This window comes from Musca vetustissima, unplaced genomic scaffold (genome assembly GCF_032173495.1).
Source record: "Musca vetustissima isolate MV318-11 ecotype Yass unplaced genomic scaffold, APGP_CSIRO_Mvet_v1 utg319727, whole genome shotgun sequence".
Lineage (NCBI taxonomy): Eukaryota > Metazoa > Arthropoda > Insecta > Diptera > Muscidae > Musca > Musca vetustissima.
In genome coordinates this window covers 1,131-7,686 of record NW_026880670.1, presented here as the reverse complement: position 1 = coordinate 7,686, position 6,556 = coordinate 1,131, and positions in this window count along the sequence as shown.

Here is a 6,556-nt window from a genome sequence, read left to right as displayed (position 1 = left end):
CCTAAAAATATTCTTTAAAAACTCCAGGTCTTGCATAGGTCCCTAAAAATATTCTTTAAAAAATCCACGTCTTGCATATGTCCCTAAAAATATTCTTTAAAAAATCCACGTCTTGTGTAGGTCTCTAAAAATATTCCTTAAAAAATCCACGTCTAGTATAGGTCCCAAAAAATATTCCTTAAAAAATCCACGTCTTGCATAGGTCCCTAAAAATATTCTTTAAAAAATCTACGTCTTGCATAGGTCCCTAAAAACATTCTTTAAAAAATCCACGTCTTGTATAGGTCCCTAAAAATATTCTTTAAAAAATGCACACCTTGTTGGTCCCTTAAAAATATTTTTTAAAAAATCCACGCCTTGTTGAGACCCTTAAAAATATTTTTTTTTAATCCACGCTTTGTTGAGGCCTTTACAAATATTTTAAAAACAATCCACGCCTTTGTTTCTTTTCCATTATGTTTGCTGGGTTATCTCCATAATACCAAATCAATGCAAATCAGGAATATTAAACATAGCCGAGTGTAAATATGAAAATGAATATTAACAACAGCAACAACAACAAGAACAACATTACAACGAAACATGTTCAGCAATATCAATATGTTCGTCGTTTTTTCATGTCGTATTGACAGTAAAGTCGATACAATTTTTGTTGTTGTTGCCGTTGAAAATGTAATTTTGGTTTTTCATTCCAAATTGAAAAAAAAACAAGTGAAAAGGCGTTAAGTTCGGCCGGGCCGAACATTGGATACCCTCCATCATAGATATACTGACAGGCACTAGAAATGAAAATATAGGGAACATACCAAAAAGTGGATTATGTAAACCATAATACCCTCAGCCTTATGGCTAATGAGGGTGTATACACATTAACACGGTGGAAATGTGCCTTTTTCGAAATATTGGTTCTAGACCTCATGTTTCTTTGGACAAAATCCGTTTCAGAAAATTTAGATTTCATCCAAACTTTGCCCATCTTATTATTTCTTCCAAATTTGAAGATGGGGAATATCCGTTCACTCCTTTTGGAACCTCCACACAGGGGCAAGATATAAATGCGGCTATAGTTCATTATCGAACCTTACGTTCTAATTTTTAATCTCGCTATCCTCTGCAGGTGAAATGATTACAACAGAGTCTCAGAACCAAATTCAAATCGCGGAACAAATCAGATAACTATTTTAATATAAAAAATTAATATACCCTCCATACTATGGTGGAGGGTATAAAAAGGGGGTTATATGGGGACTACCCCAAAAAATGGGGCGAATATTAATAATTTTTGGTAGGGAGATTTGTTACCATATACGACTACAAAATACCAAATTTCAGGGAATTCGGTTGAAAAACGAGCTCAAGAACCCCAAAATGCCGAAAATTGGGGGTACCTTTATATGGGGGCTAACCGAAAATATGGACCTATATTCATAATTTTTTGTGGAGATATTTTGTACCTATTAAGAACACAAAATACTAAATTACAGCTAATTCGGCGGAAAAATACGAGCAAAACCCCCAAAATACTGTGAATTAGGAGGTACCGTTATATGGGGGCTACAAGAAAAAGTGGACCTATATTTATATTTTTTTGTGGAGATATTAAGTACCCAATAAGAACTCAATGTAGCAAATTTTGGCGAATTCGGTTGAAAAACGCGCTCAAGAACCCCAAAATACCGAAAATTTGGGGGTACCCTAATGTAGGAGCTATGCCTAAACGTGGACCGATATATCCCAAAATTTTGGCGATCTATCTCAATTCGTTTAGACGCTAGAGTGATTACAACAGACGGACAGACGGACATGCTTAAATCGTCATAGAATTTTATGCTGATCAAGAATATATTTACTTTATTGGGTCGGAAATGATTACTTCGATGCGTTACAAACGGAAAAACAAAACTAATATACCCTCCATACTATGGAGGGTATATTAAATTGTCCGGCTGTGAAACATTCACATGACTGCAATTCATGTGTAAATTCGTTGCATCAATGATGACGCTGCAATATGATATGCGTTTGTGGTTAATTTTTTTTTTTTGTAAAATATTTGATATGAATATTGGGTAGAGGGAAACAAATGTTAAAGGCGAAGGAAATGAATGACAGGTGGAAGAGAATTTTTTTCAAGGTTTATACAAGGTGACTAAGAGACTTGAGGTTTTATCAGAAAATATAGATTAGATGAAATCTATTGAATAATTAAAAAAATCGTTAGATGCTGGACCTTATATAGGCAGATCGTAAGGTATGTTTAGAGGCTAGAAAAAAATCTGCAGGTCTTCTATAACTTCGAGAAGTTTGACAGATCTGATGTACTCAAAAATAACCTTGAAGGACCTTCAGCAATGGAATTACCTTTTACGGATCTTTTATTTTCTAAATATTTACACCTACCTAACTTTGGTCCATAGCTAAGAGAGATCTTCTAAATTGTCCCAATGAAATCCTTATCTCAAATATATTTTTATTATCTTTAACTTTTCAATATGACTAAATGTTGTTGTCCCATTTGACTTACTACTGAATGTGTAATTTAATAGCAGAGCAAATCTGCTTATCCTACGTAATCTACTTCGAAGTTAGGCTTATCTTTATTAGTATGCCAGTAGTTGTGATTTATTTACATTGCCAATCAACTGGCATGTTAAAATGTTGGTGAACATGTTTTGTTTTTATAAATTCTGCAATTATCATTTTTATAATAGTTGCAAATTTTTTATAAAAGTTGCACATGCACACATTTATAACACTTAGATTAGAATTAAGTACATTGTAAAGATAAAACTATTTAAAAATGTGATGAATTTCATGGACCCGTTGTGAATGACAATCATTAGGCAGACATTTGATTAACATGGAGATGAAGTGTGCGTAATAACATTATGAAAGCAATTTGTATACTCTACACAACTATTTTGTCAGGGTATTATAGCTTTGTGCAGTCCAAAGAGTTTGTAACGCCGCGAAATATTGGTCCTAGACCCACGACTGGCTGAGTCGAACTAGAAATGTGTGTCCGTCTGTCCGCAATTATGGCCTAAATATCGCGAATTTTTACATGGAGAAAGGTATTGGACCAAAGAAGATCCTATATGTTTACTGCTGAAGGTCATAGACCCGAGAAGATGGTAGTATATCCAACAGGAGTGGTTAGTCTTTAAATTGATATCAAATTTATTGTCGTATGTACTCGGATGTGGGAGTTATATTTAAATATTTACAGGTAAATACGTAAGTATTCAGATATTGTGCAGTAACCCATTACCACACTGGAGGGCGGAAATATAACGCTGATAGCTTTAAAATGTTCCATGAGGTTCCAGTTATGGTCAAGGACAACGCTTATAATTTTCGGTGATGATCAGATAATAATATTGGGATGAAGTGGATCGAAAACTTAATTTTTTGTGATTGTTTAGAAGGGTTGTACTGAATATTAGAAATATTCACTGGTTATAAAATAAATTTAAAAATTTTTTTGGAAGGTAACAGAAAAAAATATTCTCTAAAAAATCCACGACGTATATGTTGATAAAAAACAGATTTTTAAAAATCCACTGAAAAAAAAAACAAATGAGAAAGTCGCTAAGTCCGGCAGTTCGTTTAACAAATATAAATTTCAGCAATTTTAAATTGAGATTTTTCCTTAAATCTAAAACCAAAACGTGGACCGATATTGACGACGTATGGTAGGGAGAAACATGTGTATAAAATCCTCAAAATACTGTAATTTAGAGGGCAAAATTATTCGAGGCCATCACCAACGTACACAGGATTTCATATCGAAGGGCGGGGTTCTATATGAAAACTTTCATACAAAAAATGTATGTGTTCGTCCTTGGAGACTGTACCTAATGCGGGACCAATATTGATTACATGATGTACTTTGCCTTATTGAGCACCGATATAGCTCAATTTCGAACCGTACATTTTTGCAAAACTTTCATACAAAAGTGCGAATATTAACAATTTTTGCAAGAGGAATTCGTTACCATATACAACTACAAAATACCAAATTACAGGGAAATCGGTTGAAACGCTACCCGAAAAAATTGAACTATTTTTACAATTTTTAGTGGAGAGATTTGCTACCTTATAAGAATTCAAAATACTAAATTATAGCCAATTCGATAGAAAAATACGTCCACCTAAAACCACCTAAAATACTGAAGAAGTGGACCTATATTTACAATATTTAGTGGAGAAATTTGGTATTCAATTGAACACAAGGTACAAAATTTCAGCGAATTCGGTTGAAAAACATAATGAAAATCCGTGTGAGGTTCAGTTTTTGGTACCAAACGGTACTAAATATGGTATAATTTGGATTTGGAGGAAAGGTTCGAGCTGAGGCTTGAGATTGAAATGTGGTTTCAGAACAGGACACTAAAGGAATCGAGTTGGAATAACAATGTTACTGTCAATGTTACTACGTACCTACAGAGTTTTCCAATCGACCTTATTTTAAATATTTTCAAGATTCTACCTAAGTGTCCACAATTTTGTGAAAAGTTAACACGTATGACCGGTGCATTGTGTCCAATAATATCCACAACTTACTGGTTTTGTGCCTAATCATTCACCATATAATTTAATCATTTCATTTATTTTTACTAAATTACTAGGCAAATAACCTTCCTAACGTGTATCTATAATGGGCGTTGAATTGATTGCCTTTAACTTAATTGAAGTATCATTTAAGACCTGCCGCACTTAAGGCTAATTGCAATTTAACTTTGATTGATTTCAATATTATTTGGCTGCCAATCAAATTTCGAAATGAAACGAAACAGCTACTAGTATTAAAAATAATTGATGGGAAATTATTTTTTGAACAATCATCAAAGATAGAGATGATAATTATAAAATGTAAATAATAAAATTTAAAACTACAAAAAATATATCTTATCTTAAGTCTATACATTAAAAAAATCACGCCTTGCTTGGTCCCTGGAAAAAAAAATTAATATTCTTTTTAAAAAATACACGCCAATGATGGTGTCCAAACATTTCTTTAAAAAATCCAGGCTTTGTTTGGGTCCCTGAAAAAATATTCTTTAATAAATCCACGCCTTGTTTGTATCCTTGAAAAAATATTCTTTAAAAAATCCACGCCTTGTTTGGGTCTTTGAAAAAATATTCTTTAAAAAATCCAGGCCTTGTTTGGGTCCCTGAAAAAATATTCTTTAATAGACTCACACTTGTGTTCTATAAAAATCCTTTATGACCATTACGCCCTTATGATGTGCCTTATGACAATCATAAGTGTGTGCCATCAAATATTCATTAGGCGGCCCTTTTAATGTAACCAACCCATAATGGCCTCATTAAAATTAATTTAATATCCTTCGTAAAGTTTTCTTTTTATTGCGAAAATTGCGTTGCATTTGCTATTCAGAGTCAAATGTGAAGATTTATGAAATTGAATTCAATTGTAATTTATCATATTGCCATTATGGTAAGTATTTTCGTAGTTGTTGTTGCAATTTCGTTATTAAAAAAAATATTTCTGTTTTGTTTTTCTTTATGAATAACAGCATCATAAACTGTCCGAAAGTTGTATTTTGGCACCAGAGAGACAAGAACATCACACAACAAATAAATCAAAACCGAAAAAGGACATCACTATGAAAAGAACAAAAGGCGTTGATTAGTCATCTTCAAAGAAGATGAGGAAGATACAGTGGGACCAATGGACAGATATTTTTATATGTAAGGGCCAATGTTTTTTAGGTTATGTCAATATTTTGGGTTTTTAGAAAATAGAGAAAAGACCCCCAAAACCCTAAAATGAAACCAGAATATTTCAATTGCTTCGACATTATTTCCCCCAACCTCTAAAAAACATACGTCTTGGTCCAAAATTCATTACCATTCAAATTTGACCATTACCATTCTCTGTTAAAATGTATCCCCCATTATTTTATCCACATCCAGCTTTATTGGTTGAAAATAAAAGTAGATTATTTCTTATCTACATTTTTATGATATTCTTTTCTGTTGTTGTTCTTTTTGTTGCTGTTTCGAAACATCCAAACAGCATTTTTGCCACCATCATCATCGTCATTGGCGCCACATTGGTAATAAATTATTTTTCATTTGCGGGAATTAAAATGCTGGATGCGTTCTGCTTAGCTGTCGTCGTTGTGCAACATTTTATTGTGAACTTGTCACAAATTTGCAACAAATTAAATTAAATAATGTTCCAGATACGACAACTAGACCAAACAGCCACAAAACATAGCAAAAAACTAGGAAACGAACAAATGGAGGACAATTGGAGCCAATTGAGAGTACATTTTTAAAGAGATTTTTTTTTAAATACTTTTCCTAGCGGCCAACAAGACGTGGATTTTTTAAAGCATATTTTTTCTAGGCAACCAAAAAGGCGTGGATTTTTTAAAGAATATTTTTACAAGGCCTAACCAAGGCGTGGATTTTTGAAAGAATATTTTTTCAAGGCCTAACCAAGGCGTGGATTTTTTAAAGAATATTTTTTCAAGGCCTAACCAAGGCGTGGATTTTTTAAAGAATATTTTTTCAAGGCCTA